The following is a 23,623-nucleotide window of genomic DNA, read 5'->3' on the forward strand; positions in this document are numbered from 1 at the left end:
CGCCTGGGCCTTCCAAGGCCTTGGTGTGGACGCTGGTTCCAGGACGCCCTCCCAGGAACCCGGTAGCAGGGCGGCCGCAGCGTCTGGCGCAACCCAACCGTCCGCCTGCCGCCCTCGCTAAGCGGCCTGCGGGGGACGTGCTCCCGCTGTGCCGCGGGGGCCCAGCCTGGTGTCTTCTCTGAGGCCCCGCAAGGGGAGAGCCGCGGAGGTGGGGACCGCCTCCTCATGGGGACGTACACCCAGCTCTCCACGTCGGATTCCGGGGCTCTCTGTCCTGCCCGAAGGCCCAGCTGGCCTGCGGGTCCTTAGAGTGGCAAAAACATCCGAAAACTGAGATTGAGGGTCCGGTGGGTGTCTGCACTTTTGTGCTGGGCACCCCAGGGAGGCCCGGGGGCTGGCTGGACAACGCGGTCTGCTGGGCGGGGGGGGGGTTTGGAGGAGCAACTGATGCCCTTTGCACTTTGGGTAGCAAGTGTCTGAGGTGTCTCTGATCCCTGCACCATGTCGGGGGGGAGGGGGGCAGGAGGAGGAGGAGGAGGAGGAGGAGGAGGAAGAGGAGGAGGAAAGGGGGGGCCGTGACCTGCAGTCGTGTTCCCGGGGTGGCACGGCATGTGGCTTCTTCCACGGGATGCTTGGCCTGGGCTCCCTGCACCTGGGCCTTTGGAGGACTGGCCCTGTGCTTGCCAACACTTCCTGCAGGGACCCAGAGCTGGGAGGTTGCATCTCTCAGCCCTGGGTCGGGCAGAGTCCCAGCGGGCCAGGCCCACAACCTCTCTCAGCACGGGTCCCCCAGAAGGCTCCTTTGGGACCAGGATTCTCTTGCGGGTGACTCTTTAAGGTCTGGCCCCTGGATGGAGGGGCACCAGGACTAGAGGTGCAGGAAGGGGAAGGGGGTGGCCATGCGAGGGGACACTTTCAGGCCAAGTCCCAGCTTCAGCCTGATCCTCCTGGGAGCCCCGGGGTGGACATCACACCTCCTGGTTGTCCCGCTCTGAGACAAGGAGCCGGGCTTCGCATTCCCACAGCAGCCAGTCGTGGGCTGAGGACACCTGGGGCGTTGGGAACTCCCTGGCTTCTCCTTGGTTTAACATCTGGAGCTGCTTGGGAATTGTGCCGCCACACACACCCGAGTGCAGGTGTCTTCTGCACAGACTGCGGGCCTCGCTCTTCTGAACGCCGCTAGCTCGCCACCCACCCACGGGAGAACCTGGTCAGGGTACTTTCTCTCAGGGGCAGACTCTGATCCGGGCGGGCTACCGGTGTCTCTGTTTGCTCCTTTCTTTCTTCCATTTCGGGAAAGGCTTCCTTACTGGGTGTGGAAATCTCCTATGCCTTTCCTCGCCTATTCTGTCAGCTTTCAAATTCTCTTTCAGGCCGGGCGCGGTGGCTCAAGCCTGTAATCCTAGCTCTCTGGGAGGCTGAGGCGGGCGGATTGCTCGAGGTCATGAGTTCAAAACCAGCCTGAGCAAGAGCCAGACCCGGTCTCTACTGTAAATAGAAAGAAATTAATTGGCCAACTAATATATATAGGAAAATGAGCCAGGCATGGTGGCGCATGCCTGTAGTCCCAGCTACTTGGGAGGCTGAGGCAGAAGGATTGCTTGAGCCCAGGAGTTTGAGGTTGCTGTGAGCTAGGCTAACGCCACGGCACTCACTCTAGCCTAGGCAACAAAGCGAGACTCTGTCTCAAAAAAAAAAAAAAAAAAAAAATTCTCTTTCAGTTGCCACCCTCACAGATGGATTAGGAAACTCTTTCCGGTGCACTCATTAGTGAAATGACCTCAATGAAGCTGGAATCCAATATCTAATCGCCGATTTTTGGCGAGTCCACACGCCAGGGTGGTTGGGGTCCAATGCAGCCCCGGCCAGGCCCAGGCCCCTTGGACTGGGCCACAGGAGGACACAGAGGAGGGTCCCGGCCCCCACGGTAGCGGTGCGGGCAGTTCCCCAAGGGCTTGGGCGTTTTCCAGAGGTAGGAGATGGAGGGGACTGATTTCTTCAGCGCCCCACAGACCAAGCCACCCCACCCCACCCATGGGACACATCCCGAGAGAGAGACACGCCCCATACACTGGCTCCCCTCCCCCATGCGCTGTGCCCCAGCCCTGACCCGGGGGAATAGGCGGCCGCCCACCCACAGGGCGGGGGGCACAGCTGAAAGGGGTTGTGGGGGAGGGCGGCCCCTGGCTGGGGTCAAAGGGCGAGCGCCCCGCGCGTGCGCAGTCCTTGGCGGCGGCGGCGGCGGCGGCGGCGGCGCTGGGGGTGGGGGGCGGGGAGGCGAAGGAGGCCAGGCGAGGAGAGGAGGGGGGCTGGAAGGGCTCCACCTTGGCGGGTCCAGCCGTGGAGGCGCATCTTGTGTGAGTGTGAGTGAGTGAGTGAGTGAGTGTGAGTGTGTGTGTGTGGGTGCGTGTGTGGTGTCTGTGTGTCTGTGTGTCTGTGTGTGTAGAGAGACAGCCCCCCACCCCGGCCCGCCCCTCCCTGCCCGCCCCGCCCCGCCCGTCACCCCCGCCCCCCGTCCCTCGGAGCCCGCCGGACCCGGCCGGCAAACTCAACAGGCCCGGCCCCCGCGGGGCCTGGGGCGGGAGGAGGCGGCGGGGAAGCGCAGAGAGGCTCGGCTTCTTGAGCGGGGCAGGGGCGCCCTCCGCCGTCCACGGCCACACCACCCCGAACGCGCCCGATCTCGTCTGATCTCGGAAGCTAAGCAGGGTCGGGCCTGGGAATACCGGGTGCCGTAGGCTTCTTCTTTTTTTTTTTTGGCCTCTTGTTCCGTCCCCTTTCTGGGAGCGCCGCGGAGGCCCGGGCTGGGGGTCACCCCCACCCTCAGCGCCCGCCGCGGTGCCTGGCGCCCCAGCCCGCACCGTGGGGCCTCCTCTTGTCCCGAGCCGCGACGCCGCCGCCACGGGGCAGCATGCGTGGCATCTGGACAACTGTCAGGTCTCAGACCAAAAGTCTGCTTTGTGGGAACCGACACGCTGGAGGAAACCTTGAGAGTCTGAGAGGGGAGGGAGTTGCAGAAGAAGGCCAGGATGTCATTTTGAGGGAGTATGTGACCAGAACTCGTCCCGTTGCTTTTGGGGTTCTATGGGCTACACGTAGGAATCTTTGGTGGTGGCACCTGATGTTGGGGGATCCGGAGTCACACCCAGACCTGCTCCACAGGCCTCCTTTTACTTTTCTCTTCGGATTCATTATTTTTTTTTTTTTTTTGAGACAGAGTCTCGCTTTGTTGCCCAGGCTAGAGTGAGTGCCGTGGCGTCAGCCTAGCTCACAGCAACCTCAAACTCCTGGGCTCAAGTGATCCTTCTGCCTCAGCCTCCCAGGTAGCTGGGACTACAGGCATGCACCACCATGCCCGGCTAATTTTTTTATATATGTATCAGTTGGCCAATTAATTTCTTTCTATTTATAGTAGAGACGGGGTCTCGCTCTTGCTCAGGCTGGTTTTGAACTCCTGACCTTGAGCAATCCGCCCGCCTCGGCCTCCCAAGAGCTAGGATTACAGGCGTGAGCCACAGCGCCCGGCCTGGATTCATTATTTTTAAAAAGTGTCTCTTATCTCTATTAGTGCATTTTCTTTTCTCTCTCTCTTCAAGCAGATGATGGCAGTCCAAGTATTAAGGTGACATGTGTTGCCCGTGCCCCCCTGTGTTCTTATTCATTTACCTCTCATGTGGTTCCAGCGTATTGTGGGGGCACCAAAGTTAAGGTCGGGTACATCGCCCTCTCCCCGCCTCCCCCCTCGGGTCAGAGCTTCAAGTGCGCCCATCCCCCAGTGGGTGCGCACCCACCCCATTCCTAATGGATGTGTATGCCCATCCCCTCCCCACGCCCACCCGACACCCACCCGATGAAGGTGATTCCTCTGTGTCCACTTAGGTGTCCATCGGTTCGTACCAATTTGCTGGTGAGCGCGAGCACGTGGTGCTCGTGTGTCCATTCTTGGGATACTTGGCTTACTGGAACGGGTTCCAGCTCTGGCCAGGAGAACCACGAGAGGTGCCCTCTCACCGCTGTTCCTCACAGCCGAATAGCACTCCGTGGTGTCCACGCGCCACATTTTATTTACGCACTCGTGGGTCGATGGGCACTCGGGTCGCTTCCAGGTCTTTGCGATTGTGACTTGTGCCCTGACTCTAACCCTAACCCTTACCCAGCCCGTCTCCTCCTCGGCCCCTGCCTGACTGACTCCTTCCCGCCCGGCCTGTCACCTGTCACCGTCCTCGGCCCCTGCCTGACGGGGCTCCTCCGTCGCCTGGGCCTTCCAAGGGCTTGGTGTGGACGCTGGTTCCAGGACGCCCTCCCAGGAACCCGGTAGCAGGGCGGCCGCAGCGTCTGGCGCAACCCAACCGTCCGCCTGCCGCCCTCGCTAAGCGGCCTGCGGGGGACGTGCTCCCGCTGTGCCGCGGGGGCCCAGCCTGGTGTCTTCTCTGAGGCCCCGCAAGGGGAGAGCCGCGGAGGTGGGGACCGCCTCCTCATGGGGACGTACACCCAGCTCTCCACGTCGGATTCCGGGGCTCTCTGTCCAGCCCGAAGGCCCAGCTGGCCTGCGGGTCCTTAGAGTGGCAAAAACATCCGAAAACTGAGATTGAGGGTCCGGTGGGTGTCTGCACTTTTGTGCTGGGCACCCCAGGGAGGCCCGGGGGCTGGCTGGACAACGCGGTCTGCTGGGCGGGGGGGGGTTTGGAGGAGCAACTGATGCCCTTTGCACTTTGGGTAGCAAGTGTCTGAGGTGTCTCTGATCCCTGCACCATGTCGGGGGGGGAGGGGGGCAGGAGGAGGAGGAGGAGGAGGAGGAAGAGGAGGAGGAAGGGGGGGGCCGTGACCTGCAGTCGTGTTCCCGGGGTGGCACGGCATGTGGCTTCTTCCACGGGATGCTTGGCCTGGGCTCCCTGCACCTGGGCCTTTGGAGGACTGGCCCTGTGCTTGCCAACACTTCCTGCAGGGACCCAGAGCTGGGAGGTTGCATCTCTCAGCCCTGGGTCGGGCAGAGTCCCAGCGGGCCATGCCCACAACCTCTCTCAGCACGGGTCCCCCAGAAGGCTCCTTTGGGACCAGGATTCTCTTGCGGGTGACTCTTTAAGGTCTGGCCCCTGGATGGAGGGGCACCAGGACTAGAGGTGCAGGAAGGGGAAGGGGGTGGCCATGCGAGGGGACACTTTCAGGCCAAGTCCCAGCTTCAGCCTGATCCTCCTGGGAGCCCCGGGGTGGACATCACACCTCCTGGTTGTCCCGCTCTGAGACAAGGAGCCGGGCTTCGCATTCCCACAGCAGCCAGTCGTGGGCTGAGGACACCTGGGGCGTTGGGAACTCCCTGGCTTCTCCTTGGTTTAACATCTGGAGCTGCTTGGGAATTGTGCCGCCACACACACCCGAGTGCAGGTGTCTTCTGCACAGACTGCGGGCCTCGCTCTTCTGAACGCCGCTAGCTCGCCACCCACCCACGGGAGAACCTGGTCAGGGTACTTTCTCTCAGGGGCAGACTCTGATCCGGGCGGGCTACCGGTGTCTCTGTTTGCTCCTTTCTTTCTTCCATTTCGGGAAAGGCTTCCTTACTGGGTGTGGAAATCTCCTATGCCTTTCCTCGCCTATTCTGTCAGCTTTCAAATTCTCTTTCAGGCCGGGCGCGGTGGCTCAAGCCTGTAATCCTAGCTCTCTGGGAGGCCGAGGCGGGCGGATTGCTCGAGGTCATGAGTTCAAAACCAGCCTGAGCAAGAGCCAGACCCGGTCTCTACTGTAAATAGAAAGAAATTAATTGGCCAACTAATATATATAGGAAAATGAGCCAGGCATGGTGGCGCATGCCTGTAGTCCCAGCTACTTGGGAGGCTGAGGCAGAAGGATTGCTTGAGCCCAGGAGTTTGAGGTTGCTGTGAGCTAGGCTAACGCCACGGCACTCACTCTAGCCTAGGCAACAAAGCGAGACTCTGTCTCAAAAAAAAAAAAAAAAAAAAAATTCTCTTTCAGTTGCCACCCTCACAGATGGATTAGGAAACTCTTTCCGGTGCACTCATTAGTGAAATGACCTCAATGAAGCTGGAATCCAATATCTAATCGCCGATTTTTGGCGAGTCCACACGCCAGGGTGGTTGGGGTCCAATGCAGCCCCGGCCAGGCCCAGGCCCCTTGGACTGGGCCACAGGAGGACACAGAGGAGGGTCCCGGCCCCCACGGTAGCGGTGCGGGCAGTTCCCCAAGGGCTTGGGCGTTTTCCAGAGGTAGGAGATGGAGGGGACTGATTTCTTCAGCGCCCCACAGACCAAGCCACCCCACCCCACCCATGGGACACATCCCGAGAGAGAGACACGCCCCATACACTGGCTCCCCTCCCCCATGCGCTGTGCCCCAGCCCTGACCCGGGGGAATAGGCGGCCGCCCACCCACAGGGCGGGGGGCACAGCTGAAAGGGGTTGTGGGGGAGGGCGGCCCCTGGCTGGGGTCAAAGGGCGAGCGCCCCGCGCGTGCGCAGTCCTTGGCGGCGGCGGCGGCGGCGGCGGCGGCGCTGGGGGTGGGGGGCGGGGAGGCGAAGGAGGCCAGGCGAGGAGAGGAGGGGGGCTGGAAGGGCTCCACCTTGGCGGGTCCAGCCGTGGAGGCGCATCTTGTGTGAGTGTGAGTGAGTGAGTGAGTGAGTGTGAGTGTGTGTGTGTGGGTGCGTGTGTGGTGTCTGTGTGTCTGTGTGTCTGTGTGTGTAGAGAGACAGCCCCCCACCCCGGCCCGCCCCTCCCTGCCCGCCCCGCCCCGCCCGTCACCCCCGCCCCCCGTCCCTCGGAGCCCGCCGGACCCGGCCGGCAAACTCAACAGGCCCGGCCCCCGCGGGGCCTGGGGCGGGAGGAGGCGGCGGGGAAGCGCAGAGAGGCTCGGCTTCTTGAGCGGGGCAGGGGCGCCCTCCGCCGTCCACGGCCACACCACCCCGAACGCGCCCGATCTCGTCTGATCTCGGAAGCTAAGCAGGGTCGGGCCTGGGAATACCGGGTGCCGTAGGCTTCTTCTTTTTTTTTTTTGGCCTCTTGTTCCGTCCCCTTTCTGGGAGCGCCGCGGAGGCCCGGGCTGGGGGTCACCCCCACCCTCAGCGCCCGCCGCGGTGCCTGGCGCCCCAGCCCGCACCGTGGGGCCTCCTCTTGTCCCGAGCCGCGACGCCGCCGCCACGGGGCAGCATGCGTGGCATCTGGACAACTGTCAGGTCTCAGACCAAAAGTCTGCTTTGTGGGAACCGACACGCTGGAGGAAACCTTGAGAGTCTGAGAGGGGAGGGAGTTGCAGAAGAAGGCCAGGATGTCATTTTGAGGGAGTATGTGACCAGAACTCGTCCCGTTGCTTTTGGGGTTCTATGGGCTACACGTAGGAATCTTTGGTGGTGGCACCTGATGTTGGGGGATCCGGAGTCACACCCAGACCTGCTCCACAGGCCTCCTTTTACTTTTCTCTTCGGATTCATTATTTTTTTTTTTTTTTTGAGACAGAGTCTCGCTTTGTTGCCCAGGCTAGAGTGAGTGCCGTGGCGTCAGCCTAGCTCACAGCAACCTCAAACTCCTGGGCTCAAGTGATCCTTCTGCCTCAGCCTCCCAGGTAGCTGGGACTACAGGCATGCACCACCATGCCCGGCTAATTTTTTTATATATGTATCAGTTGGCCAATTAATTTCTTTCTATTTATAGTAGAGACGGGGTCTCGCTCTTGCTCAGGCTGGTTTTGAACTCCTGACCTTGAGCAATCCGCCCGCCTCGGCCTCCCAAGAGCTAGGATTACAGGCGTGAGCCACAGCGCCCGGCCTGGATTCATTATTTTTAAAAAGTGTCTCTTATCTCTATTAGTGCATTTTCTTTTCTCTCTCTCTTCAAGCAGATGATGGCAGTCCAAGTATTAAGGTGACATGTGTTGCCCGTGCCCCCCTGTGTTCTTATTCATTTACCTCTCATGTGGTTCCAGCGTATTGTGGGGGCACCAAAGTTAAGGTCGGGTACATCGCCCTCTCCCCGCCTCCCCCCTCGGGTCAGAGCTTCAAGTGCGCCCATCCCCCAGTGGGTGCGCACCCACCCCATTCCTAATGGATGTGTATGCCCATCCCCTCCCCACGCCCACCCGACACCCACCCGATGAAGGTGATTCCTCTGTGTCCACTTAGGTGTCCATCGGTTCGTACCAATTTGCTGGTGAGCGCGAGCACGTGGTGCTCGTGTGTCCATTCTTGGGATACTTGGCTTACTGGAACGGGTTCCAGCTCTGGCCAGGAGAACCACGAGAGGTGCCCTCTCACCGCTGTTCCTCACAGCCGAATAGCACTCCGTGGTGTCCACGCGCCACATTTTATTTACGCACTCGTGGGTCGATGGGCACTCGGGTCGCTTCCAGGTCTTTGCGATTGTGACTTGTGCCCTGACTCTAACCCTAACCCTTACCCAGCCCGTCTCCTCCTCGGCCCCTGCCTGACTGACTCCTTCCCGCCCGGCCTGTCACCTGTCACCGTCCTCGGCCCCTGCCTGACGGGGCTCCTCCGTCGCCTGGGCCTTCCAAGGGCTTGGTGTGGACGCTGGTTCCAGGACGCCCTCCCAGGAACCCGGTAGCAGGGCGGCCGCAGCGTCTGGCGCAACCCAACCGTCCGCCTGCCGCCCTCGCTAAGCGGCCTGCGGGGGACGTGCTCCCGCTGTGCCGCGGGGGCCCAGCCTGGTGTCTTCTCTGAGGCCCCGCAAGGGGAGAGCCGCGGAGGTGGGGACCGCCTCCTCATGGGGACGTACACCCAGCTCTCCACGTCGGATTCCGGGGCTCTCTGTCCTGCCCGAAGGCCCAGCTGGCCTGCGGGTCCTTAGAGTGGCAAAAACATCCGAAAACTGAGATTGAGGGTCCGGTGGGTGTCTGCACTTTTGTGCTGGGCACCCCAGGGAGGCCCGGGGGCTGGCTGGACAACGCGGTCTGCTGGGCGGGGGGGGGGTTTGGAGGAGCAACTGATGCCCTTTGCACTTTGGGTAGCAAGTGTCTGAGGTGTCTCTGATCCCTGCACCATGTCGGGGGGGAGGGGGGCAGGAGGAGGAGGAGGAGGAGGAGGAGGAGGAAGAGGAGGAGGAAGGGGGGGGCCGTGACCTGCAGTCGTGTTCCCGGGGTGGCACGGCATGTGGCTTCTTCCACGGGATGCTTGGCCTGGGCTCCCTGCACCTGGGCCTTTGGAGGACTGGCCCTGTGCTTGCCAACACTTCCTGCAGGGACCCAGAGCTGGGAGGTTGCATCTCTCAGCCCTGGGTCGGGCAGAGTCCCAGCGGGCCATGCCCACAACCTCTCTCAGCACGGGTCCCCCAGAAGGCTCCTTTGGGACCAGGATTCTCTTGCGGGTGACTCTTTAAGGTCTGGCCCCTGGATGGAGGGGCACCAGGACTAGAGGTGCAGGAAGGGGAAGGGGGTGGCCATGCGAGGGGACACTTTCAGGCCAAGTCCCAGCTTCAGCCTGATCCTCCTGGGAGCCCCGGGGTGGACATCACACCTCCTGGTTGTCCCGCTCTGAGACAAGGAGCCGGGCTTCGCATTCCCACAGCAGCCAGTCGTGGGCTGAGGACACCTGGGGCGTTGGGAACTCCCTGGCTTCTCCTTGGTTTAACATCTGGAGCTGCTTGGGAATTGTGCCGCCACACACACCCGAGTGCAGGTGTCTTCTGCACAGACTGCGGGCCTCGCTCTTCTGAACGCCGCTAGCTCGCCACCCACCCACGGGAGAACCTGGTCAGGGTACTTTCTCTCAGGGGCAGACTCTGATCCGGGCGGGCTACCGGTGTCTCTGTTTGCTCCTTTCTTTCTTCCATTTCGGGAAAGGCTTCCTTACTGGGTGTGGAAATCTCCTATGCCTTTCCTCGCCTATTCTGTCAGCTTTCAAATTCTCTTTCAGGCCGGGCGCGGTGGCTCAAGCCTGTAATCCTAGCTCTCTGGGAGGCCGAGGCGGGCGGATTGCTCGAGGTCATGAGTTCAAAACCAGCCTGAGCAAGAGCCAGACCCGGTCTCTACTGTAAATAGAAAGAAATTAATTGGCCAACTAATATATATAGGAAAATGAGCCAGGCATGGTGGCGCATGCCTGTAGTCCCAGCTACTTGGGAGGCTGAGGCAGAAGGATTGCTTGAGCCCAGGAGTTTGAGGTTGCTGTGAGCTAGGCTAACGCCACGGCACTCACTCTAGCCTAGGCAACAAAGCGAGACTCTGTCTCAAAAAAAAAAAAAAAAAAAAAATTCTCTTTCAGTTGCCACCCTCACAGATGGATTAGGAAACTCTTTCCGGTGCACTCATTAGTGAAATGACCTCAATGAAGCTGGAATCCAATATCTAATCGCCGATTTTTGGCGAGTCCACACGCCAGGGTGGTTGGGGTCCAATGCAGCCCCGGCCAGGCCCAGGCCCCTTGGACTGGGCCACAGGAGGACACAGAGGAGGGTCCCGGCCCCCACGGTAGCGGTGCGGGCAGTTCCCCAAGGGCTTGGGCGTTTTCCAGAGGTAGGAGATGGAGGGGACTGATTTCTTCAGCGCCCCACAGACCAAGCCACCCCACCCCACCCATGGGACACATCCCGAGAGAGAGACACGCCCCATACACTGGCTCCCCTCCCCCATGCGCTGTGCCCCAGCCCTGACCCGGGGGAATAGGCGGCCGCCCACCCACAGGGCGGGGGGCACAGCTGAAAGGGGTTGTGGGGGAGGGCGGCCCCTGGCTGGGGTCAAAGGGCGAGCGCCCCGCGCGTGCGCAGTCCTTGGCGGCGGCGGCGGCGGCGGCGGCGCTGGGGGTGGGGGGCGGGGAGGCGAAGGAGGCCAGGCGAGGAGAGGAGGGGGGCTGGAAGGGCTCCACCTTGGCGGGTCCAGCCGTGGAGGCGCATCTTGTGTGAGTGTGAGTGAGTGAGTGAGTGAGTGTGAGTGTGTGTGTGTGGGTGCGTGTGTGGTGTCTGTGTGTCTGTGTGTCTGTGTGTGTAGAGAGACAGCCCCCCACCCCGGCCCGCCCCTCCCTGCCCGCCCCGCCCCGCCCGTCACCCCCGCCCCCCGTCCCTCGGAGCCCGCCGGACCCGGCCGGCAAACTCAACAGGCCCGGCCCCCGCGGGGCCTGGGGCGGGAGGAGGCGGCGGGGAAGCGCAGAGAGGCTCGGCTTCTTGAGCGGGGCAGGGGCGCCCTCCGCCGTCCACGGCCACACCACCCCGAACGCGCCCGATCTCGTCTGATCTCGGAAGCTAAGCAGGGTCGGGCCTGGGAATACCGGGTGCCGTAGGCTTCTTCTTTTTTTCTTTTGGCCTCTTGTTCCGTCCCCTTTCTGGGAGCGCCGCGGAGGCCCGGGCTGGGGGTCACCCCCACCCTCAGCGCCCGCCGCGGTGCCTGGCGCCCCAGCCCGCACCGTGGGGCCTCCTCTTGTCCCGAGCCGCGACGCCGCCGCCACGGGGCAGCATGCGTGGCATCTGGACAACTGTCAGGTCTCAGACCAAAAGTCTGCTTTGTGGGAACCGACACGCTGGAGGAAACCTTGAGAGTCTGAGAGGGGAGGGAGTTGCAGAAGAAGGCCAGGATGTCATTTTGAGGGAGTATGTGACCAGAACTCGTCCCGTTGCTTTTGGGGTTCTATGGGCTACACGTAGGAATCTTTGGTGGTGGCACCTGATGTTGGGGGATCCGGAGTCACACCCAGACCTGCTCCACAGGCCTCCTTTTACTTTTCTCTTCGGATTCATTATTTTTTTTTTTTTTTTGAGACAGAGTCTCGCTTTGTTGCCCAGGCTAGAGTGAGTGCCGTGGCGTCAGCCTAGCTCACAGCAACCTCAAACTCCTGGGCTCAAGTGATCCTTCTGCCTCAGCCTCCCAGGTAGCTGGGACTACAGGCATGCACCACCATGCCCGGCTAATTTTTTTATATATGTATCAGTTGGCCAATTAATTTCTTTCTATTTATAGTAGAGACGGGGTCTCGCTCTTGCTCAGGCTGGTTTTGAACTCCTGACCTTGAGCAATCCGCCCGCCTCGGCCTCCCAAGAGCTAGGATTACAGGCGTGAGCCACAGCGCCCGGCCTGGATTCATTATTTTTAAAAAGTGTCTCTTATCTCTATTAGTGCATTTTCTTTTCTCTCTCTCTTCAAGCAGATGATGGCAGTCCAAGTATTAAGGTGACATGTGTTGCCCGTGCCCCCCTGTGTTCTTATTCATTTACCTCTCATGTGGTTCCAGCGTATTGTGGGGGCACCAAAGTTAAGGTCGGGTACATCGCCCTCTCCCCGCCTCCCCCCTCGGGTCAGAGCTTCAAGTGCGCCCATCCCCCAGTGGGTGCGCACCCACCCCATTCCTAATGGATGTGTATGCCCATCCCCTCCCCACGCCCACCCGACACCCACCCGATGAAGGTGATTCCTCTGTGTCCACTTAGGTGTCCATCGGTTCGTACCAATTTGCTGGTGAGCGCGAGCACGTGGTGCTCGTGTGTCCATTCTTGGGATACTTGGCTTACTGGAACGGGTTCCAGCTCTGGCCAGGAGAACCACGAGAGGTGCCCTCTCACCGCTGTTCCTCACAGCCGAATAGCACTCCGTGGTGTCCACGCGCCACATTTTATTTACGCACTCGTGGGTCGATGGGCACTCGGGTCGCTTCCAGGTCTTTGCGATTGTGACTTGTGCCCTGACTCTAACCCTAACCCTTACCCAGCCCGTCTCCTCCTCGGCCCCTGCCTGACTGACTCCTTCCCGCCCGGCCTGTCACCTGTCACCGTCCTCGGCCCCTGCCTGACGGGGCTCCTCCGTCGCCTGGGCCTTCCAAGGGCTTGGTGTGGACGCTGGTTCCAGGACGCCCTCCCAGGAACCCGGTAGCAGGGCGGCCGCAGCGTCTGGCGCAACCCAACCGTCCGCCTGCCGCCCTCGCTAAGCGGCCTGCGGGGGACGTGCTCCCGCTGTGCCGCGGGGGCCCAGCCTGGTGTCTTCTCTGAGGCCCCGCAAGGGGAGAGCCGCGGAGGTGGGGACCGCCTCCTCATGGGGACGTACACCCAGCTCTCCACGTCGGATTCCGGGGCTCTCTGTCCTGCCCGAAGGCCCAGCTGGCCTGCGGGTCCTTAGAGTGGCAAAAACATCCGAAAACTGAGATTGAGGGTCCGGTGGGTGTCTGCACTTTTGTGCTGGGCACCCCAGGGAGGCCCGGGGGCTGGCTGGACAACGCGGTCTGCTGGGCGGGGGGGGGTTTGGAGGAGCAACTGATGCCCTTTGCACTTTGGGTAGCAAGTGTCTGAGGTGTCTCTGATCCCTGCACCATGTCGGGGGGGAGGGGGGCAGGAGGAGGAGGAGGAGGAGGAGGAGGAGGAAGAGGAGGAGGAAGGGGGGGGCCGTGACCTGCAGTCGTGTTCCCGGGGTGGCACGGCATGTGGCTTCTTCCACGGGATGCTTGGCCTGGGCTCCCTGCACCTGGGCCTTTGGAGGACTGGCCCTGTGCTTGCCAACACTTCCTGCAGGGACCCAGAGCTGGGAGGTTGCATCTCTCAGCCCTGGGTCGGGCAGAGTCCCAGCGGGCCAGGCCCACAACCTCTCTCAGCACGGGTCCCCCAGAAGGCTCCTTTGGGACCAGGATTCTCTTGCGGGTGACTCTTTAAGGTCTGGCCCCTGGATGGAGGGGCACCAGGACTAGAGGTGCAGGAAGGGGAAGGGGGTGGCCATGCGAGGGGACACTTTCAGGCCAAGTCCCAGCTTCAGCCTGATCCTCCTGGGAGCCCCGGGGTGGACATCACACCTCCTGGTTGTCCCGCTCTGAGACAAGGAGCCGGGCTTCGCATTCCCACAGCAGCCAGTCGTGGGCTGAGGACACCTGGGGCGTTGGGAACTCCCTGGCTTCTCCTTGGTTTAACATCTGGAGCTGCTTGGGAATTGTGCCGCCACACACACCCGAGTGCAGGTGTCTTCTGCACAGACTGCGGGCCTCGCTCTTCTGAACGCCGCTAGCTCGCCACCCACCCACGGGAGAACCTGGTCAGGGTACTTTCTCTCAGGGGCAGACTCTGATCCGGGCGGGCTACCGGTGTCTCTGTTTGCTCCTTTCTTTCTTCCATTTCGGGAAAGGCTTCCTTACTGGGTGTGGAAATCTCCTATGCCTTTCCTCGCCTATTCTGTCAGCTTTCAAATTCTCTTTCAGGCCGGGCGCGGTGGCTCAAGCCTGTAATCCTAGCTCTCTGGGAGGCCGAGGCGGGCGGATTGCTCGAGGTCATGAGTTCAAAACCAGCCTGAGCAAGAGCCAGACCCGGTCTCTACTGTAAATAGAAAGAAATTAATTGGCCAACTAATATATATAGGAAAATGAGCCAGGCATGGTGGCGCATGCCTGTAGTCCCAGCTACTTGGGAGGCTGAGGCAGAAGGATTGCTTGAGCCCAGGAGTTTGAGGTTGCTGTGAGCTAGGCTAACGCCACGGCACTCACTCTAGCCTAGGCAACAAAGCGAGACTCTGTCTCAAAAAAAAAAAAAAAAAAAAAATTCTCTTTCAGTTGCCACCCTAACAGATGGATTAGGAAACTCTTTCCGGTGCACTCATTAGTGAAATGACCTCAATGAAGCTGGAATCCAATATCTAATCGCCGATTTTTGGCGAGTCCACACGCCAGGGTGGTTGGGGTCCAATGCAGCCCCGGCCAGGCCCAGGCCCCCTGGACTGGGCCACAGGAGGACACAGAGGAGGGTCCCGGCCCCCACGGTAGCGGTGCGGGCAGTTCCCCAAGGGCTTGGGCGTTTTCCAGAGGTAGGAGATGGAGGGGACTGATTTCTTCAGCGCCCCACAGACCAAGCCACCCCACCCCACCCATGGGACACATCCCGAGAGAGAGACACGCCCCATACACTGGCTCCCCTCCCCCATGCGCTGTGCCCCAGCCCTGACCCGGGGGAATAGGCGGCCGCCCACCCACAGGGCGGGGGGCACAGCTGAAAGGGGTTGTGGGGGAGGGCGGCCCCTGGCTGGGGTCAAAGGGCGAGCGCCCCGCGCGTGCGCAGTCCTTGGCGGCGGCGGGGCTGGTGGTGGGGGGCGGGGAGGCGAAGGAGGCCAGGCGAGGAGAGGAGGGGGGCTGGAAGGGCTCCACCTTGGTGGGTCCAGCCGTGGAGGCGCATCTTGTGTGAGTGTGAGTGAGTGAGTGAGTGAGTGTGAGTGTGTGTGTGTGGGTGCGTGTGTGGTGTCTGTGTGTCTGTGTGTCTGTGTGTGTAGAGAGACAGCCCCCCACCCCGGCCCGCCCCTCCCTGCCCGCCCCGCCCCGCCCGTCACCCCCGCCCCCCGTCCCTCGGAGCCCGCCGGACCCGGCCGGCAAACTCAACAGGCCCGGCCCCCGCGGGGCCGGGGGCGGGAGGAGGCGGCGGGGAAGCGCAGAGAGGCTCGGCTTCTTGAGCGGGGCAGGGGCGCCCTCCGCCGTCCACGGCCACACCACCCCGAACGCGCCCGATCTCGTCTGATCTCGGAAGCTAAGCAGGGTCGGGCCTGGGAATACCGGGTGCCGTAGGCTTCTTCTTTTTTTTTTTTGGCCTCTTGTTCCGTCCCCTTTCTGGGAGCGCCGCGGAGGCCCGGGCTGGGGGTCACCCCCACCCTCAGCGCCCGCCGCGGTGCCTGGCGCCCCAGCCCGCACCGTGGGGCCTCCTCTTGTCCCGAGCCGCGACGCCGCCGCCACGGGGCAGCATGCGTGGCATCTGGACAACTGTCAGGTCTCAGACCAAAAGTCTGCTTTGTGGGAACCGACACGCTGGAGGAAACCTTGAGAGTCTGAGAGGGGAGGGAGTTGCAGAAGAAGGCCAGGATGTCATTTTGAGGGAGTATGTGACCAGAACTCGTCCCGTTGCTTTTGGGGTTCTATGGGCTACACGTAGGAATCTTTGGTGGTGGCACCTGATGTTGGGGGATCCGGAGTCACACCCAGACCTGCTCCACAGGCCTCCTTTTACTTTTCTCTTCGGATTCATTATTTTTTTTTTTTTTTTGAGACAGAGTCTCGCTTTGTTGCCCAGGCTAGAGTGAGTGCCGTGGCGTCAGCCTAGCTCACAGCAACCTCAAACTCCTGGGCTCAAGTGATCCTTCTGCCTCAGCCTCCCAGGTAGCTGGGACTACAGGCATGCACCACCATGCCCGGCTAATTTTTTTATATATGTATCAGTTGGCCAATTAATTTCTTTCTATTTATAGTAGAGACGGGGTCTCGCTCTTGCTCAGGCTGGTTTTGAACTCCTGACCTTGAGCAATCCGCCCGCCTCGGCCTCCCAAGAGCTAGGATTACAGGCGTGAGCCACAGCGCCCGGCCTGGATTCATTATTTTTAAAAAGTGTCTCTTATCTCTATTAGTGCATTTTCTTTTCTCTCTCTCTTCAAGCAGATGATGGCAGTCCAAGTATTAAGGTGACATGTGTTGCCCGTGCCCCCCTGTGTTCTTATTCATTTACCTCTCATGTGGTTCCAGCGTATTGTGGGGGCACCAAAGTTAAGGTCGGGTACATCGCCCTCTCCCCGCCTCCCCCCTCGGGTCAGAGCTTCAAGTGCGCCCATCCCCCAGTGGGTGCGCACCCACCCCATTCCTAATGGATGTGTATGCCCATCCCCTCCCCACGCCCACCCGACACCCACCCGATGAAGGTGATTCCTCTGTGTCCACTTAGGTGTCCATCGGTTCGTACCAATTTGCTGGTGAGCGCGAGCACGTGGTGCTCGTGTGTCCATTCTTGGGATACTTGGCTTACTGGAACGGGTTCCAGCTCTGGCCAGGAGAACCACGAGAGGTGCCCTCTCACCGCTGTTCCTCACAGCCGAATAGCACTCCGTGGTGTCCACGCGCCACATTTTATTTACGCACTCGTGGGTCGATGGGCACTCGGGTCGCTTCCAGGTCTTTGCGATTGTGACTTGTGCCCTGACTCTAACCCTAACCCTTACCCAGCCCGTCTCCTCCTCGGCCCCTGCCTGACTGACTCCTTCCCGCCCGGCCTGTCACCTGTCACCGTCCTCGGCCCCTGCCTGACGGGGCTCCTCCGTCGCCTGGGCCTTCCAAGGCCTTGGTGTGGACGCTGGTTCCAGGACGCCCTCCCAGGAACCCGGTAGCAGGGCGGCCGCAGCGTCTGGCGCAACCCAACCGTCCGCCTGCCGCCCTCGCTAAGCGGCCTGCGGGGGACGTGCTCCCGCTGTGCCGCGGGGGCCCAGCCTGGTGTCTTCTCTGAGGCCCCGCAAGGGGAGAGCCGCGGAGGTGGGGACCGCCTCCTCATGGGGACGTACACCCAGCTCTCCACGTCGGATTCCGGGGCTCTCTGTCCTGCCCGAAGGCCCAGCTGGCCTGCGGGTCCTTAGAGTGGCAAAAACATCCGAAAACTGAGATTGAGGGTCCGGTGGGTGTCTGCACTTTTGTGCTGGGCACCCCAGGGAGGCCCGGGGGCTGGCTGGACAACGCGGTCTGCTGGGCGGGGGGGGGTTTGGAGGAGCAACTGATGCCCTTTGCACTTTGGGTAGCAAGTGTCTGAGGTGTCTCTGATCCCTGCACCATGTCGGGGGGGAGGGGGGCAGGAGGAGGAGGAGGAGGAGGAGGAGGAGGAAGAGGAGGAGGAAGGGGGGGGCCGTGACCTGCAGTCGTGTTCCCGGGGTGGCACGGCATGTGGCTTCTTCCACGGGATGCTTGGCCTGGGCTCCCTGCACCTGGGCCTTTGGAGGACTGGCCCTGTGCTTGCCAACACTTCCTGCAGGGACCCAGAGCTGGGAGGTTGCATCTCTCAGCCCTGGGTCGGGCAGAGTCCCAGCGGGCCAGGCCCACAACCTCTCTCAGCACGGGTCCCCCAGAAGGCTCCTTTGGGACCAGGATTCTCTTGCGGGTGACTCTTTAAGGTCTGGCCCCTGGATGGAGGGGCACCAGGACTAGAGGTGCAGGAAGGGGAAGGGGGTGGCCATGCGAGGGGCACTTTCAGGCCAAGTCCCAGCTTCAGCCTGATCCTCCTGGGAGCCCCGGGGTGGACATCACACCTCCTGGTTGTCCCGCTCTGAGACAAGGAGCCGGGCTTCGCATTCCCACAGCAGCCAGTCGTGGGCTGAGGACACCTGGGGCGTTGGGAACTCCCTGGCTTCTCCTTGGTTTAACATCTGGAGCTGCTTGGGAATTGTGCCGCCACACACACCCGAGTGCAGGTGTCTTCTGCACAGACTGTGGGCCTCGCTCTTCTGAACGCCGCTAGCTCGCCACCCACCCACGGGAGAACCTGGTCAGGGTACTTTCTCTCAGGGGCAGACTCTGATCCGGGCGGGCTACCGGTGTCTCTGTTTGCTCCTTTCTTTCTTCCATTTCGGGAAAGGCTTCCTTACTGGGTGTGGAAATCTCCTATGCCTTTCCTCGCCTATTCTGTCAGCTTTCAAATTCTCTTTCAGGCCGGGCGCGGTGGCTCAAGCCTGTAATCCTAGCTCTCTGGGAGGCCGAGGCGGGCGGATTGCTCGAGGTCATGAGTTCAAAACCAGCCTGAGCAAGAGCCAGACCCGGTCTCTACTGTAAATAGAAAGAAATTAATTGGCCAACTAATATATATAGGAAAATGAGCCAGGCATGGTGGCGCATGCCTGTAGTCCCAGCTACTTGGGAGGCTGAGGCAGAAGGATTGCTTGAGCCCAGGAGTTTGAGGTTGCTGTGAGCTAGGCTAACGCCACGGCACTCACTCTAGCCTAGGCAACAAAGCGAGACTCTGTCTCAAAAAAAAAAAAAAAAAAAAAATTCTCTTTCAGTTGCCACCCTCACAGATGGATTAGGAAACTCTTTCCGGTGCACTCATTAGTGAAATGACCTCAATGAAGCTGGAATCCAATATCTAATCGCCGATTTTTGGCGAGTCCACACGCCAGGGTGGTTGGGGTCCAATGCAGCCCCGGCCAGGCCCAGGCCCCTTGGACTGGGCCACAGGAGGACACAGAGGAGGGTCCCGGCCCCCACGGTAGCGGTGCGGGCAGTTCCCCAAGGGCTTGGGCGTTTTCCAGAGGTAGGAGATGGAGGGGACTGATTTCTTCAGCGCCCCACAGACCAAGCCACCCCACCCCACCCATGGGACACATCCCGAGAGAGAGACACGCCCCATACACTGGCTCCCCTCCCCCATGCGCTGTGCCCCAGCCCTGACCCGGGGGAATAGGCGGCCGCCCACCCACAGGGCGGGGGGCACAGCTGAAAGGGGTTGTGGGGGAGGGCGGCCCCTGGCTGGGGTCAAAGGGCGAGCGCCCCGCGCGTGCGCAGTCCTTGGCGGCGGCGGCGGCGGCGGCGGCGGCGCTGGGGGTGGGGGGCGGGGAGGCGAAGGAGGCCAGGCGAGGAGAGGAGGGGGGCTGGAAGGGCTCCACCTTGGCGGGTCCAGCCGTGGAGGCGCATCTTGTGTGAGTGTGAGTGAGTGAGTGAGTGAGTGTGAGTGTGTGTGTGTGGGTGCGTGTGTGGTGTCTGTGTGTCTGTGTGTCTGTGTGTGTAGAGAGACAGCCCCCCACCCCGGCCCGCCCCTCCCTGCCCGCCCCGCCCCGCCCGTCACCCCCGCCCCCCGTCCCTCGGAGCCCGCCGGACCCGGCCGGCAAACTCAACAGGCCCGGCCCCCGCGGGGCCTGGGGCGGGAGGAGGCGGCGGGGAAGCGCAGAGAGGCTCGGCTTCTTGAGCGGGGCAGGGGCGCCCTCCGCCGTCCACGGCCACACCACCCCGAACGCGCCCGATCTCGTCTGATCTCGGAAGCTAAGCAGGGTCGGGCCTGGGAATACCGGGTGCCGTAGGCTTCTTCTTTTTTTTTTTTGGCCTCTTGTTCCGTCCCCTTTCTGGGAGCGCCGCGGAGGCCCGGGCTGGGGGTCACCCCCACCCTCAGCGCCCGCCGCGGTGCCTGGCGCCCCAGCCCGCACCGTGGGGCCTCCTCTTGTCCCGAGCCGCGACGCCGCCGCCACGGGGCAGCATGCGTGGCATCTGGACAACTGTCAGGTCTCAGACCAAAAGTCTGCTTTGTGGGAACCGACACGCTGGAGGAAACCTTGAGAGTCTGAGAGGGGAGGGAGTTGCAGAAGAAGGCCAGGATGTCATTTTGAGGGAGTATGTGACCAGAACTCGTCCCGTTGCTTTTGGGGTTCTATGGGCTACACGTAGGAATCTTTGGTGGTGGCACCTGATGTTGGGGGATCCGGAGTCACACCCAGACCTGCTCCACAGGCCTCCTTTTACTTTTCTCTTCGGATTCATTATTTTTTTTTTTTTTTTGAGACAGAGTCTCGCTTTGTTGCCCAGGCTAGAGTGAGTGCCGTGGCGTCAGCCTAGCTCACAGCAACCTCAAACTCCTGGGCTCAAGTGATCCTTCTGCCTCAGCCTCCCAGGTAGCTGGGACTACAGGCATGCACCACCATGCCCGGCTAATTTTTTTATATATGTATCAGTTGGCCAATTAATTTCTTTCTATTTATAGTAGAGACGGGGTCTCGCTCTTGCTCAGGCTGGTTTTGAACTCCTGACCTTGAGCAATCCGCCCGCCTCGGCCTCCCAAGAGCTAGGATTACAGGCGTGAGCCACAGCGCCCGGCCTGGATTCATTATTTTTAAAAAGTGTCTCTTATCTCTATTAGTGCATTTTCTTTTCTCTCTCTCTTCAAGCAGATGATGGCAGTCCAAGTATTAAGGTGACATGTGTTGCCCGTGCCCCCCTGTGTTCTTATTCATTTACCTCTCATGTGGTTCCAGCGTATTGTGGGGGCACCAAAGTTAAGGTCGGGTACATCGCCCTCTCCCCGCCTCCCCCCTCGGGTCAGAGCTTCAAGTGCGCCCATCCCCCAGTGGGTGCGCACCCACCCCATTCCTAATGGATGTGTATGCCCATCCCCTCCCCACGCCCACCCGACACCCACCCGATGAAGGTGATTCCTCTGTGTCCACTTAGGTGTCCATCGGTTCGTACCAATTTGCTGGTGAGCGCGAGCACGTGGTGCTCGTGTGTCCATTCTTGGGATACTTGGCTTACTGGAACGGGTTCCAGCTCTGGCCAGGAGAACCACGAGAGGTGCCCTCTCACCGCTGTTCCTCACAGCCGAATAGCACTCCGTGGTGTCCACGCGCCACATTTTATTTACGCACTCGTGGGTCGATGGGCACTCGGGTCGCTTCCAGGTCTTTGCGATTGTGACTTGTGCCCTGACTCTAACCCTAACCCTTACCCAGCCCGTCTCCTCCTCGGCCCCTGCCTGACTGACTCCTTCCCGCCCGGCCTGTCACCTGTCACCGTCCTCGGCCCCTGCCTGACGGGGCTCCTCCGTCGCCTGGGCCTTCCAAGGCCTTGGTGTGGACGCTGGTTCCAGGACGCCCTCCCAGGAACCCGGTAGCAGGGCGGCCGCAGCGTCTGGCGCAACCCAACCGTCCGCCTGCCGCCCTCGCTAAGCGGCCTGCGGGGGACGTGCTCCCGCTGTGCCGCGGGGGCCCAGCCTGGTGTCTTCTCTGAGGCCCCGCAAGGGGAGAGCCGCGGAGGTGGGGACCGCCTCCTCATGGGGACGTACACCCAGCTCTCCACGTCGGATTCCGGGGCTCTCTGTCCTGCCCGAAGGCCCAGCTGGCCTGCGGGTCCTTAGAGTGGCAAAAACATCCGAAAACTGAGATTGAGGGTCCGGTGGGTGTCTGCACTTTTGTGCTGGGCACCCCAGGGAGGCCCGGGGGCTGGCTGGACAACGCGGTCTGCTGGGCGGGGGGGGGGGTTTGGAGGAGCAACTGATGCCCTTTGCACTTTGGGTAGCAAGTGTCTGAGGTGTCTCTGATCCCTGCACCATGTCGGGGGGGAGGGGGGCAGGAGGAGGAGGAGGAGGAGGAGGAGGAGGAAGAGGAGGAGGAAGGGGGGGGCCGTGACCTGCAGTCGTGTTCCCGGGGTGGCACGGCATGTGGCTTCTTCCACGGGATGCTTGGCCTGGGCTCCCTGCACCTGGGCCTTTGGAGGACTGGCCCTGTGCTTGCCAACACTTCCTGCAGGGACCCAGAGCTGGGAGGTTGCATCTCTCAGCCCTGGGTCGGGCAGAGTCCCAGCGGGCCAGGCCCACAACCTCTCTCAGCACGGGTCCCCCAGAAGGCTCCTTTGGGACCAGGATTCTCTTGCGGGTGACTCTTTAAGGTCTGGCCCCTGGATGGAGGGGCACCAGGACTAGAGGTGCAGGAAGGGGAAGGGGGTGGCCATGCGAGGGGCACTTTCAGGCCAAGTCCCAGCTTCAGCCTGATCCTCCTGGGAGCCCCGGGGTGGACATCACACCTCCTGGTTGTCCCGCTCTGAGACAAGGAGCCGGGCTTCGCATTCCCACAGCAGCCAGTCGTGGGCTGAGGACACCTGGGGCGTTGGGAACTCCCTGGCTTCTCCTTGGTTTAACATCTGGAGCTGCTTGGGAATTGTGCCGCCACACACACCCGAGTGCAGGTGTCTTCTGCACAGACTGCGGGCCTCGCTCTTCTGAACGCCGCTAGCTCGCCACCCACCCACGGGAGAACCTGGTCAGGGTACTTTCTCTCAGGGGCAGACTCTGATCCGGGCGGGCTACCGGTGTCTCTGTTTGCTCCTTTCTTTCTTCCATTTCGGGAAAGGCTTCCTTACTGGGTGTGGAAATCTCCTATGCCTTTCCTCGCCTATTCTGTCAGCTTTCAAATTCTCTTTCAGGCCGGGCGCGGTGGCTCAAGCCTGTAATCCTAGCTCTCTGGGAGGCCGAGGCGGGCGGATTGCTCGAGGTCATGAGTTCAAAACCAGCCTGAGCAAGAGCCAGACCCGGTCTCTACTGTAAATAGAAAGAAATTAATTGGCCAACTAATATATATAGGAAAATGAGCCAGGCATGGTGGCGCATGCCTGTAGTCCCAGCTACTTGGGAGGCTGAGGCAGAAGGATTGCTTGAGCCCAGGAGTTTGAGGTTGCTGTGAGCTAGGCTAACGCCACGGCACTCACTCTAGCCTAGGCAACAAAGCGAGACTCTGTCTCAAAAAAAAAAAAAAAAAAAAAATTCTCTTTCAGTTGCCACCCTCACAGATGGATTAGGAAACTCTTTCCGGTGCACTCATTAGTGAAATGACCTCAATGAAGCTGGAATCCAATATCTAATCGCCGATTTTTGGCGAGTCCACACGCCAGGGTGGTTGGGGTCCAATGCAGCCCCGGCCAGGCCCAGGCCCCTTGGACTGGGCCACAGGAGGACACAGAGGAGGGTCCCGGCCCCCACGGTAGCGGTGCGGGCAGTTCCCCAAGGGCTTGGGCGTTTTCCAGAGGTAGGAGATGGAGGGGACTGATTTCTTCAGCGCCCCACAGACCAAGCCACCCCACCCCACCCATGGGACACATCCCGAGAGAGAGACACGCCCCATACACTGGCTCCCCTCCCCCATGCGCTGTGCCCCAGCCCTGACCCGGGGGAATAGGCGGCCGCCCACCCACAGGGCGGGGGGCACAGCTGAAAGGGGTTGTGGGGGAGGGCGGCCCCTGGCTGGGGTCAAAGGGCGAGCGCCCCGCGCGTGCGCAGTCCTTGGCGGCGGCGGCGGCGGCGGCGGCGCTGGGGGTGGGGGGCGGGGAGGCGAAGGAGGCCAGGCGAGGAGAGGAGGGGGGCTGGAAGGGCTCCACCTTGGCGGGTCCAGCCGTGGAGGCGCATCTTGTGTGAGTGTGAGTGAGTGAGTGAGTGAGTGTGAGTGTGTGTGTGTGGGTGCG

The sequence above is a fragment of the Microcebus murinus genome, chromosome 7 (assembly GCF_040939455.1).
Source record: "Microcebus murinus isolate Inina chromosome 7, M.murinus_Inina_mat1.0, whole genome shotgun sequence".
NCBI lineage: Eukaryota > Metazoa > Chordata > Mammalia > Primates > Cheirogaleidae > Microcebus > Microcebus murinus.